At 44.1% G+C, this 12924-nt stretch overlaps 1 protein-coding gene and 1 long non-coding RNA gene across 6 annotated transcripts in view; one reads left to right on the top strand and one right to left on the bottom strand.

The window, feature by feature from the left end:
• Nucleotides 1-12924, bottom strand: part of LOC123375433 — a 119472-nt gene that overhangs the window by 51193 nt on the left and 55355 nt on the right. For 2 of the 3 annotated variants that reach the window (XR_006581448.1, XR_006581447.1), the window contains exon 2: nucleotides 9761-9890. This is a non-coding gene — a long non-coding RNA (uncharacterized LOC123375433). Of the gene's footprint in view, nucleotides 1-7965; nucleotides 8019-9760; nucleotides 9891-12924 lie in introns of those variants that run through there. The other variant, XR_006581449.1, reaches the window with a different exon arrangement.
• DMBX1 (diencephalon/mesencephalon homeobox 1) overlaps nucleotides 2854-12924 on the top strand; it is a 32421-nt gene continuing 22350 nt past the window's right edge. For 2 of the 3 annotated variants that reach the window (XM_045026299.1, XM_045026301.1), the window contains exon 1: nucleotides 7752-8059. The gene's annotated coding sequence lies outside the window, so the exon portion shown is untranslated. Of the gene's footprint in view, nucleotides 2966-7751; nucleotides 8060-12924 lie in introns of those variants that run through there. The other variant, XM_045026300.1, reaches the window with a different exon arrangement.

Genomic DNA, 12924 nt, shown 5'->3' with positions numbered 1-12924 from the left:
CGATGCCATTTCGAGTGCATTTTATGAACTAATTTTAATTCACTTGAGTTTAGAGGAGAGTGTGATTTAAAAACCCGGGAGAATCCTTGGTAGTTTTCACCCTAGAATTTAAAGATCGACTATCTAAACGCTACCTTATTTTTTTTAAGGGTGAGTGGGTATAAGCTTAGTCCCTGAGCTTTATGACACCTTCATCGAACATTAGGGGTGCTAAGCACTTTAAACAAACCCCTCTGTCTCATTTTGTAAACAAATCGGTTTAAAGTGCAGGAGCTGGTGATCATTAATAATAGCAACAAAACCAGAAAAACACCTGTGCTCCGGTTCTCTTTTGCTGGAAAAACCGTTTGCCGGATGCAAAGACTACGGGGATGCGTTCTAGGGGCCACGTGTAGGAAAGAGCGAAATGGACATGAAATTGATTAGGCTCTTGGGTACCCTTCCAAGTGTCCCAGTTTTATTTCGCAATCGGAGTCTGCCTGGCCAGGGAGGAAAATGTAAGAGTCAACGCTATGGGAAGAGGGGGGGGGGGGAGTTCCTCTATAAAACTGCATGAGAGGCATGCGGACCCTACCCTGTATTCTTTGCACGCGCGCACACACCCACCCCACAAGTTGGAAGTCGGGGTGGGAGGCACACGCGAAACTCAACTATCCCACGCACCACCTCGGGCTGAGGTTTGCTTCGCCTTTATTTCCCCTTCATCTCCTGCCCTCTTCCAGCACGGGTTGTATGTGAATATATTTAAATAGGTTTTTTTTCCCCTCCTTCTGGGACATTCACTCGCTTTCCCCAACCCTCGGCAAAAAATGACCCCTTGGGTATTCTGCGGCCCTGCACATACAAACACTTTCAGATTCGCCCCCTCCCTCCTCTTTTGGGGCAGAATGTATACAAAATATGCAAACTTTAAATTAAAAGGTACTTCCCTCCCCCCCACACACACACCCCTTCTTTCTTGTTCCCTTAATTCCCTTGCCTAAACGGTTTTGCTCTGGGAGAAAAAAATCTTTTCTATAGGAGGGAGAGGGGGGAAAAACCCTTCAAGAAGAGAAGGGTATTATTGTTTTAATCCTCTTACCCGCAGTCATTTTAAAACAGGGTGTTTTGGAGCCTGAAATGGCGTCTTGTCTCCTCAATCCCATCCTAAATCCTTCTGGGCTGGGAGAGACTCTAAAGGCAAGTACCCTAGCATCTATTAGCAATCCCTCTAAAGGCTTTAAACTGCTCTTTGCTGCTGCAAAGGCATGACAAAGCTGAAAAGCAAATAAAACTAACGCTCCAGTTAGTCAACTCGGCCACATAACTAGCCCTGAGCTGCCTTCAGACTGCAGACAGCCTGGAAGATACCTGCAAAGTTTAAGTACAGGAGTATTCAGGGGAGGGGGGAAATGGGAGTAAAAAGCATGGGGAGAAAATATTAATATTCATTCCCTTCACATCCAGGCACTTAGCCTCTCCTGTTTCATTTATTTTTCCTCCCTCCTGTTCCTGTCTTTGGACTGATGATTTGTGAAAAACCAAATCTCTCGCAGTCGGGTTGTGGCTTCTTTCCCTTAAGCAGGGAGCTATACTGAAGTGGTCTGCAATTCACCACACATTCCCTCATCCTTACCTGGCTTGCAGTGTGCTCCTGGGAGGTCTTCCCACAATAGGGGAAGGAGCTTCGTTCATTTCCTCCCGGGTCCTCTTTGTTTTCTTTTGCAAGAGAGAATGTTTTAAAACAACTAAACAGCGATATAACCTCGATATATACAAATCTACATCACCTCAAACTTCCTTGGGTTGGGGCTGCAGGGTTCCCCACTAGGGCAAAGGACAACTGAAAGTTGCACTGGTACATGGCGTGGTACCTATAGAAACTATCAGAGATACACCTTGTTCCTGCTGCTCCCGCTTGGACACAGATCAGTGGGAAGCTGCGGGTGAGGACAGAATCGGGCCCGTGGTACAACACAAACATATTTACACTGGGTCGGCCTGGCTTTTTTTTTTTTTTTAGCATAGACCCGGCCAGTCAATGTCTTTGCGGTGTGTGGAATAAGACACTGAAATTTAGAAGTTTGGTTTCCACTGCGATCCCGTGAGGAAAGACACCAAACCGGCCCTTTTATTCGTATCTGAGGGTAGGGTGACCAGACAGCAAATGTGAAAAACCGGGACAGTGGGTGGGTGGGGAGGTAACAGGAGCCTATATAAGAAAAAGACCCCAAAATCGGGACTGTCCCTATAACATCAGGACATCTGGTCACCCTATCCGAGGGCATTATGAGGGTTTGGATTTTCTCCATAAAGCAGGAGTCTACCTTAGAGTCCTCCTGATGCCTAATCTCAGCCAAAAGGGGGGGGGTGTTTGTGTAGGGATGTTTATAAATATGTACTCACCTTTCCCACCCCAAATGAAATCTATGCCCCAGATTCATCGCATCCAGCTCTCAGTCCCTATAGCCAGGATAGAACCGTCTCCCCTCCTCCCACGACTGGCTTCCCATGACCTCCCAGTGATTTAATTAGGCGTTTACACCTGACTAGACTTGGAGTAAACGACTGGTAAGAAGTCTTATTAAAAAAAAAACAAACGGAGTGTGTGTGTGTGTGTGTGTGTGTGGGTGGGGGGGAGCAGAGAGAAATGTAGCAGCAAGCCCTGGTTTGATTGACAGGGTGGAGGACCATTGAAAATCTTGCAGGGTAGCTGCTAGGTCTGTGTGAAGCTCCTTTTAAAAATCCTTCCTCAATCCTCTCCCCCCAGTAGATGGCAGCTTCGCTGGACCCTGAGACAACTTGGGAACAAGGCAGGAGAGCAGAGGGAAGGGGGAGGCAGGGACGGCTCCTGCTCTGAAGTCAGCACTCCGCCGTCTCAACCCCTTTCGCTCCGAATCCGGTTTCTGGCTACACTCCGGAGTGAGACTTTACACCCGCCGCGTGACCGTTTCCACCGAAGAGCTCCTAGGACAAGATTCGAAAGGTAAGACGCTTTCCGATCTCCTTCGAGAAAATTCACGTTAGCAGTAGGCTTCCCCTCACCTAGCACGCCTGGTTGGGCCGCTATAGGCGATCAATAAGCGCAGAAAGTTTTGTCTGGGGCGAAGCACTTTGCGGAAGGCTTAAGGGGCGTTACAGAGCTGCTTCTTCCTAGTCACACAAAGTTTTAGGGCACGTTTTAAGTGCAGAGGTTTTTTTGTCTCCCTGTAGACACTTCAACCCCCGCCGGGTGTAGTTGATGCCCTAACGAATCCTTTGAAGGAAGCAAATGAAATGTAGGTGTGTGACAGGGGAAACAGGGAAAAACACTCTCAACTCGAATCCCACGAAGTGGGTATTCACCCACGAAAGCTCATGCTGCAAAACGCCTGTTAGTCTATAAGGTGCCACCGGATTCTTTGCTGCTTTTACAGAACCAGACTAACAGGGCTACCCCTCTGATCCGTGCCATATGGTTGCCGATTGTTGTGGACGCTCTTAACTCTTCTCCTTTGAAAGAGTTTTACTCTGGTTTTGCTTCATTTGGAATATATTAGTTTACTCCAAAATAAGGTTGTGGGTTGTTTTGTTGTTGTTTTTTAAATGTAACTTTCAGCAGATGGCTACGTGAATAAAATTCAGGCCCACTGATTGGTTGAGCTAAAGGGTAGGTTATGCCGCATGTAAGAAAGCAGGTCACAGACATGGATTTTAATGCTTCATTTCCAATCTCCGAACTTCTGTCAACCTTGTTCTGGCAGCTCCCTCTTGAGCGCCCCAGAGACGCAATTGGAAAAGGGAAAGAGGTTGGTCTAGGTCTGGGCTTGGCTGTGTAAACACACTTTTCTTTTACCGCTCGCTTCCTTTTTCGAGTCTCTCTCTTTCCTCTTTCTCAGGTTTTCTTTTTTTTTTGCCAAAGGGCGCACATAGCTAACAACGCATCTCTTCATTTGTGGGAATCAAAGTAGGAGACTGTAAATTTCACGCCATTTACATAATGATGTTTAATAAGCCAAACAGCCTGGTGAGCTAGAGAGAGAGACAGCCGGAGGCAAAAATCAGACAGATTCTGGGAAGAGACAAAAGCCCCTTGCACAAGAAAAGGGGCTGACACCACTGTCATTAAAGTTCAGCAGCGGTTGGGACAGGTCTCTTCTGCCAGGCGGGCATCCGAATGGGAGTGAAAATTCGGATTGTGCGTCTGGCATTAGAGTATAAACCGAAACGGAGCCCAAACTTCCGATCAGTTTGAACACCGAATTTCCCTCCCCCCGCGCCTTTTAAATATCACCGAGCTTATAGCGAGACCCGAAGGGAAAGAACTGCTCTCTCGCTCCCTTTTCTAACGCAGAACTAGAGCTGGGGGGGTAAAGGCAGGACTCCGAGAAGCCCCCACTTAGGAAGTGTATAAACTCAGGACGTGCGTTGTCAGGCGCGGTTGATAAATGAATGGCTCTGCAGTCGAAACCTATTTGCACCTCCATTATCCGGCGAACCAAATGGGGACCCGCATGCATATTTTACCGCAAAAGATCTCATACATCTCAGCCAAAGTCTTCCCTCGGGCCATGGCATAACAGATAGGGGAGGGAGGGAGAAAGATGAAGGCGGAGGGACAGGCATCCATTCATCGCCACTTCTTAGGCAGGGAAGTAAATGTTTAGCCAAGTACCTTCTGTCTAGGCAATCGGCCATTTACACCCTCCCATTCATCAGCACCACACATGTGCTTAATGCAGATACGTGGTGTGTGTGTGTGTGTGAGATACACGTCTCTCCCCTTACACAGAGCATCGTCACACGCGTGTGATTACAAGACACGTTACAGCACCTGCAAACGTGAGCATCGAAAGTAACCGCGTCAATTTCCTTAACCACCAAACTCGACCAGACAGTGGGGTCCTCAGGCTCTGGGGAGCGGGGGTGGGAGGACGGGGTACAGAAGGGACGATGCAGTAGGTAACACACACGCCTCTCCTTTTTCTAATGAGCTCTCCGGATACAAATCCTGTTCTCCGTGTCCTTGTCCTGAACGGGAAGCTGCTTGTGGAGGCGAGCCGCCTCTCGAAAACTTTTGCTAGCTTCAGAAACAGACACAAGTCGGAATCGGCTGTGCCTCTGGAGGGCCGCCTGCACGCAGGCCTGCCGCTGACAGCTGCTTTCAGTGAGACTAGTTGGAATCAAGGGCTTTCCCTCTCAAGTGATATAATTATTAATCGAAGTGAGACGATTATGAATAAATAGAGCGACCAAGCCGGCCTGGCTGTCTATTGCCTGCGAACTTCGCGGCCCCGCGCAGGAAAGGTCCCGAGTTCTGTTTTTAATTCGAAATTTGAACGACTTAAAAAAAAATTAGCTTAAAGCGAACGACTTTGCAGCCTCCCTCTGACGCACCCAGATCAGGTGGGAAAACAATATAAATCCCCCACGTAGGGCAGAAACCTCTGCCCAATGTCGTAGGGTCTCACAACTCTTCAAAACGAGGCGAAGACCAATGCGTTTGCTGTTTTTGTGTAAACACGTTATGTTGGGATTTCTGATGGAAAGGAATCCTCTTCCACGAGGAAAAGCCTCTCCTTATCAACATATTCCGATCTTGGAGCGATGGGGTCATTATTCCAGCTAAACATTTTGGGGCGCTTTTTGCCTTTTGGACAGTCCAGCCGAAAATATCCCATCTGTATTTAGACACAAACACCCAGCAGCTTGCACGGACCTAAGCTTTCTCCAGCTACCCCTCTTTTCATCTATCATTCTGTACGCGTGTCTGTTGAGATCGATTTGGAAATAAGACAAAATCTGTGTGTGTATAAAATGATCGGAAGTGTATGTGAAATAGATCTACACACACTTATATGGAAAATCATTTAAAAGCTATTTCACTTAAGTCTCATAGATTCACTTTTTTTCCTTTAACATGAAACAGGAGACTTTATTTTTACCGTTTTAAATTCTTCAGCTCTTCCTGGGTGTAATTAATATTCACTTTTAATTCTCTGGAGTGATTATTTATATCTCTGTGTAGTTTAGTTCAGTTAAGAAACTATATAGATAATATTTAAAACAAAAGCGCCCCCCCCCAAAAAAAAAGTTCCCAGGCCATCACCGGGTGAGGTGAACTTCTGACACTGTTGATAACTTAAAAAAAAAAAAACACCCTGGGAGAAGGAGAAAGCGGAACGTGGACTGAACTGCGAATGGTATCTTCATTTAAACTCAGCAGATTGTTTGGGCGAAATGCATTTCCCCCATCAGCATCTCGATTTCATTTTAGGGAATGCAAATCTGGGCAGAAAAACTTTTTCCTTGTTTCACTAAATTAAGGACAAAGTGTGTGGTGACTGGAGGGTGGGAAAAAGATAATTACGTGACAGTTTGAGGGTTAGCGCTCAAAGTTTTATTCTAATCTGATTACACCTCTGAAGTGGAAACACCATTTTGCCTACCTCTTCAGAACACACACACACACACACACACACACAACTGCTGTGATGCAACATTAGGACACGTTCCCGATCTTTGAACTGGTTTCTATTGTTAAATAATAATAATAATTAATAAATCCCCTTCTGTTCCACTTGGTTGGCTCCTCAAGTTTTCCATGTAAATGACAGTAATAAATATCTAATCATGCCCCCCAGCTATAGTCGGTTCTCTGAGCAGCCCTCATTAATGAAACATCAAGTCACGGAAAAGTTTTTTTTTGGTTCCTGTAAACGATTTTTTGAGACATTGTGGAAACAGTGTTTAGGAAGCCACAAGAGGACAACGAAAACTGCCCAGAATGACAGTGCTGCTAATTTATTTTTAAACCAAAAAATGTGCATTTGGGACATTGCTTCATGGCTAGTTTCTCCTTCTAAATTAGTGGCAGTGTTTGCACACGAATCGTCTTTCTTTTGGCATAGACTGAAAACAGCCTTGATTCATTTAGGGATTTAAAAAAAACCAACCAAAAACAACCACCCTCTTTTGCGGTTCATCATTACGAATCTTTTAGAAATACCTTCAGAGCAAGCACACTTGTAGCACATACTTAGAAGAGAGTTTGGGAGACATTTTTTTTTGAAAGGTTTACAGATAATTGCCAAATATGCTGCTGTCAACCCACTATTTTTATTTTAAAATTCGTTATTCTAGGTAAAAAAGACCATTCCCGGAAATTAAAGGTAAGGAAGAGCTATGATGCATTGCGAAGTCTATTTTCTTTTGCAAATGAGAAAAGCGAAGAATTAAACGGAGAGTAGACAAAATAAATGGAGCCTAGACAAAACAGAGCAGGACAAATACAGAAGAGACAGAAAATATAACCCCCCTTTGCTTAAAGAACAAACAAACCAGCTTGACTCTGCACACGAGCAGAACTGCGCTTTTAAAAAGCATTTGAAACCGATCTCTTAAAACGGGAGTGTCTCGAAGGGGTTTCTCCACAGAGAAGTGGCATGTGCCCATCAAAAGCACCGTTCCCAAACAATTAATAGGGCCGTAAAGAGCTTTTAATGCTGATGAGGAGGAGGAGAAGGCTAAAATTAAACCATGAGAGTTGGATTTGTTCTCCTCACGCTAAACAAATGGAGTGATTACATTCTCTCCAAACGCATCAGTCACACTACATTAAGAAGCAGAGAGCTAATTATCCCAATTAGGAGGCTGATTTATAATTAATGGCTTGGACCAAGTGATAATTGGATGTTAATGGATAACAGTTTTGTCTGGAAGTAGCCTCTAGCTTCCCCCAAGGCAAGGGTTGAGGGTGGGTTTTTTTCTTTCTTTTCCCCCATTCTCTCTTTCCTCCTCCTTCTGCTGGCAGCACAAAGCAAATGAGGAAATAAATCTGTTATTAGCTGATTCAGTGAGATCAATCATCATGGAAAGGGCTTGGGGGAATTGCTTGCAAGGCGGGTTTCTGGTTTGAGAGCCAGAAGAAGTAGAATAAATATCAAGCAAAACTGCAAGAACAAACCTTCCAAGTCACTTGCCTACCTGGGATCCTCCTTAGCTTTGGGTGAAGTCATTTCAGGCGGACAGCCCAAGTCAACAGCAAATAGCCCCAGATCCTGTACGCGGAACAGATGGCTATTGGCACAATCCCTTGCAGGTTAGTTGGCTGTAATCTGACTCCTTTATCACTAGAATTACTGCAATGGATTGTCAAAGGTGTTCCACTTCTGATTTCACCTCCCCAAATTGCTCTTGAATTTAAAAAATTCCTTCCCTGAGGTTATTTTTAGTGTCACTCCCTCCAGATTTTAAATTGTGCCACCATTACACTCCAAATCCTGTGATTCCAGGTAATGGAAGAAATGGGCAGTTTAAATGCCCAGGGCCTGAGTCTGATCTTACTTTCACCTTTTTTGCACTACATTGATTTTAGTGGTGATTTAACTGATTTTGAATCTTTGTTTGGGACAGCAGGTAAGCAGGCATCCTTAAATCCTCTTGAAACCATTCCCCAGCCTGGAGCATGCAGTCAATGGGACTAAAGCACATGCTTAATGTTAAGCATGCGCTTAAGTGCTGTATGCATGCTGGACAGTTTGCCTGCATCAGCACATCTACTGGTATGATACCAGAATCTGGTAGCAGCTTCCTAACTTGTAATGATAACCAAACTTTCAGGAGAACCATTTTTTCATTTCCCCCTGATCTATGCAGTTCTAGGGGCAGATTCTGCTTCCATTTATGCCAGTGCACCCAGTGGAGTCACTCTAAATTTACTCCAATGTAACATGAACACAGAATCCGGCTTCATTCCTCCACTGCAAGCAGAGTTTAAATGAAAGGTGTCTTCTATCAACCTCAACTCAAAAAAGATGCATTAGAATGGGGAAAAGGTGCAGAAAAGGTCAGCAAAAATGTTTAGAGGAGAAGGAACAGCTTCTGTCTGTGGCGAGATGGAAAAAGACTGGTCAGCTTAGAAAAGAGACCGATGGGTAAGGGGGGATATGGCAGAAGTCTATAAAATCATGACTGGTGTGAAGAAAGTGAATAGGGAAGTGTTATTTACACCTTCACATGACATAAGAACCAGGGGTCACCCAATGAAATTACTAGGTTGCAGGTTTAAAACAAGTCTAACTGGGTTCCAAAAAATAACTAGATAAATTCATAGAGGAGAGGTCCATCAATGGCTGTTAGCCAAGATGGTCAGGGGTGCAACCCCATGCTCCGGGTGTCCCTAAACCTCCAACTGCCAGAACCTGGAACTGGACAATAGGGGATGGATCACTTGATAGTTGCTTTGTTCTGTTCATTCCCTCTGAAGCACCTGGCACCAGCCATTGTTGGAAGACAGGATACTGGGCTAGATGGACCATTGGTCTGATCCAGTATGGCCATTCTTGTGTTCTTATTTCCACTTAACTGCACTCACAGCCCTGACCTAAATGAAGGTCACTGTTGTGACAAAAGTACTTGAGGCGTTGGGGGTGTGATTGTCCTTACATTAGCTTTCTACCCGCGTCACTTGATTGATTTCAATGGAGTTACTCTTGATTCCTCCTTGTGTGAAAGAAGGATCAGAGCTCTGAGTCACCCTGACCTTCAGGACACATCTCAAAGCTCCTCTTCCCTCCCTGCCCCCAAGGCATTTAAATAACTGGAAATGTTAAGGATGGAAAAACTGTGGGAGGGGGTGAATTTGAGTTTCAAGTCACCTTACTGATTGGGGGGGGGGTTGATTTGTGCTGGTCTTTTTACACGGTCACAGATGCCTGGAGTATATGCAGAGCGGCTCTTTCCAGCCTATCTACTCAATCTAAATAAATCTTCAAGTTTCCCAATGAGAAGCTCTCCTTACCATTCTGGAGAGTCAACTGGTACCTGCTATAGTGCTCTGACGAATCTTTCCACAGTCGGCAGGAAGCCGGAGCTTTGTCCATTTCACATGGCAGCATGCATCTCTCTTTCCTGGGCATCAGCCCCGCTATCTGTGGCATAAAGGAACAGAACCAAATGTTAGAAGAGGTTCCCCCTCCCCCACTTCAGGTCCAGAGAAAGAGACAATGGCAGGATGGGCCAGGCAAGTTTTGCACAGCATTTGGTTTTGTAGCCGTCGGATGATTGCAATGGATTTTGTTCCCAAAACCAGCAATCTCTCTCCTAAACACCAAATGCACCATAGCAAAGAGGGTGAACTAGCTCAAGAGACACCAGACCTGAATGGGGACCTCTCTCACTTTCAGCTTCGTCTTTTGGGTCGAGATCAGAGAGATCAAGGCTAAAACAAGCTTTAAAAAAAAATGTAACCGCATGAATAGTATTAGGCCAAACTTTTCAAATCTGGTTGTGTGAAATCTGGTTGCGTGAACTCCTAAATCCTTATTTAGGCTCCTAAATAAAAGTAGCTCAATTTTTCAAAGGTGGTAGGTGCCTGCAGCTTCCATTGATTTCAACAGGATTCTGAGACAGTGGGGACTTCTTTAAAATGAAGACACTTATTTAGGTGCCTACTTAGGTGAATACTCACTGATTAGTTCAGGAGTCTATATTTTGTTCATTTTATTTTAAATGATGGACTTAGATGTCAAAAAAAAATCATAGTGAGTGAAATGAGAATAGTCACAGTGACATCATTAAATACTTTAAAAACAAAATCACGAGAGACCTGGTTGTACAGAAAATGCAGATAAAAATTAAGAGACTGAAATTAGCCAAAATGTTTTTCATTGTTATATAGCAGCTGCTAAGGCTGACCTACTTTTCTGAGAGACCCACTTGATTCCGATATTGTGAAGCTACAGAGGAGAAAAGAACCGTTCCTCTTTGTGAGTTTCTATAAAAAGAGAACAATGAGGGATCTAAAAAACTAATTCAAGAAGTGCAATGCTGCCATTTTTTTAAGCAGTTACCTATCTATTACACGAATTTAACTATTGGGTTTATTCTGAGTTAATCCAAACTCTTATTTTTACTGTGGGCCTGATCCAAAGTGCACTGAAATCAATGGGAATCTTTCCATTGACCTCAGTGTGTGTTGGATCTGGCTCTGCAAAACCACTATCGCAGATTGTACAGCAATGCATCTTCCATAAGACTTGGTGTCATGAGTTACAGGTATGGAGAAGAATATGGCAGGTAACATCACTTTGTTCTTTTACTTAGTTTTCATCTCTTAGTATTTGGAGGGTGCATACAGGAATCCTGTAGGATGTTCTAAAAGACACTACAAAATACAAGGTAGAATAATGGGATGGGGTGGGAGCGGAGAGGGGATAAGATCCTAACAGATTAGTCTATTGGGCCCTGGAATAGCCTCCCAAAGGGAGTGATGTAAAAACCCCATTGTTTTAAGTCTTTTAAAATTAAATTGTACAAAACTCGGGAAGCAGCCATGCTGCAGTGATAAGGATGGGTCTCATGGGTTTATTCTATCTCCAGTTTTGGTGGTGCTAAAGTGAACAGGGTAAACTTGTGTCTGTTAAGGAGAAAGCAGCATGGTGCATCTCCTTGTAAGACATGAATGACGCAGGGCTGTCATGCCTGGTATACATTACTTCCTACATTTTAAATTGCCTGTTGATGGGTAGAATTTACCCACCTATGCTAGATTCTTAGATTGCATTCATCACAGAATCTGAGTGCTTAGAGGAATGGGAAGCATTAGATGAAGCTACAGTTATCTCCATCTGCTCTATTTCCATGTTGCTATTATTTAAAGTATTGATCCCATAATTAAGGTCACACAAACAGCCACAATAATTTTTTCCCCCTTCTGAACTAGTCATTGAATATTCACTGCAGCAGCAAGGGTTTAAAGATTATATTCCACGGGCAAGAGGGAAACTAGCATAAATCCAATGCCAAGATTGTGAAATCAAGCAGTGAAAGGTCAGGGAAGAAGTTCCATACAAAAGCTTCTCCTCCTGGGACATTACAATGTCCTGGAGTTGTAAGCGTTGTTGGACAGTCCTAGAAATGTAGGGTTGGAAGAGACCTCAAGAGGTATCTTGCCCATCTCTGCCCTGATTATACCTAGACCCCCCCCCCAACAGGTGTTTGTTTAAGATGTGCTTAAAAAGCCTTCAAAGAAGGGGATTCCACAACCTCCCTAGGTAACCTGGTATTTGGCTGATCTTTGCAAGTTTAGAATAAGATAAAACACTTAATGGCATCTCATTCATCCAAACCAGCTTTAGTATGAGCAGAGACACCTAACAGAAAAGTCCATTATGCATTGCATCTTCATTATTAGAAGTTGTAGACCTATTATTCTGCTGAACATCCATGGGGGAAAAAAAAATCTTTCTATGCTCATTAAGTTCTCCGCTTCTGAACAAGATTTCTTCAAAACTGGCTTATTCCTTAGATCTCCGTGAGATCTAGAAAACAAGCAATGTTTAAACAAAATTGTTTTAGCTATGGGTGAGTTGTTTGTGCACAAGATTTCTAATCAGAACGTAAGGGAAATCTGTAAATTGGAAAGCTATACATTTAAAACATACATAGACTGAATTCCAGTGCCCAGATGCTTTCTAAGAATTCACTCTCATAAGGTCCAACTCAAAAATAATTTGCCGACAATACGAACAAGTCCAGAGGTGCTGGAACAATTTGCATAGTGGAGATGCCGAGAGCCATTGAACCAAACTGTAAAGCCTGTAGCTAATAGAAATCACTTCAAGCCAAGGAATGCAGCAGCCCCCCTAGTTCCAGCATCTATGTGAACTGTAAAAAGAGTGCTACCACTTCCACTTTAACGCAATGAATCAACGGGGCTACAGAGCTGATTGCAAGATCAGAGCCCCAGGTCTGCAGCACTGAGGATTTTTTCCTCCAAGGAGGCATCTTATTACAAATAGGGGCCGTAGCTTCAAGCAGGATGACTAACTCCTTGCACCTAAAGCCACATTTTGGCACAGAAATAGACAAACAGGGGCACCCAGCTTCTCTAGTGGCAAGTGTCCATGGGCCCAATTCTGTATGGTGCTGATCATGGCAAGGTGTTCTCAACTCCCACCGAGA

Source organism: Mauremys mutica, chromosome 8, assembly GCF_020497125.1.
Source record: "Mauremys mutica isolate MM-2020 ecotype Southern chromosome 8, ASM2049712v1, whole genome shotgun sequence".
In the NCBI taxonomy this organism is placed as follows: Eukaryota; Metazoa; Chordata; order Testudines; family Geoemydidae; genus Mauremys; species Mauremys mutica.
This window is presented reverse-complemented; position numbering and strand designations above follow the sequence as displayed.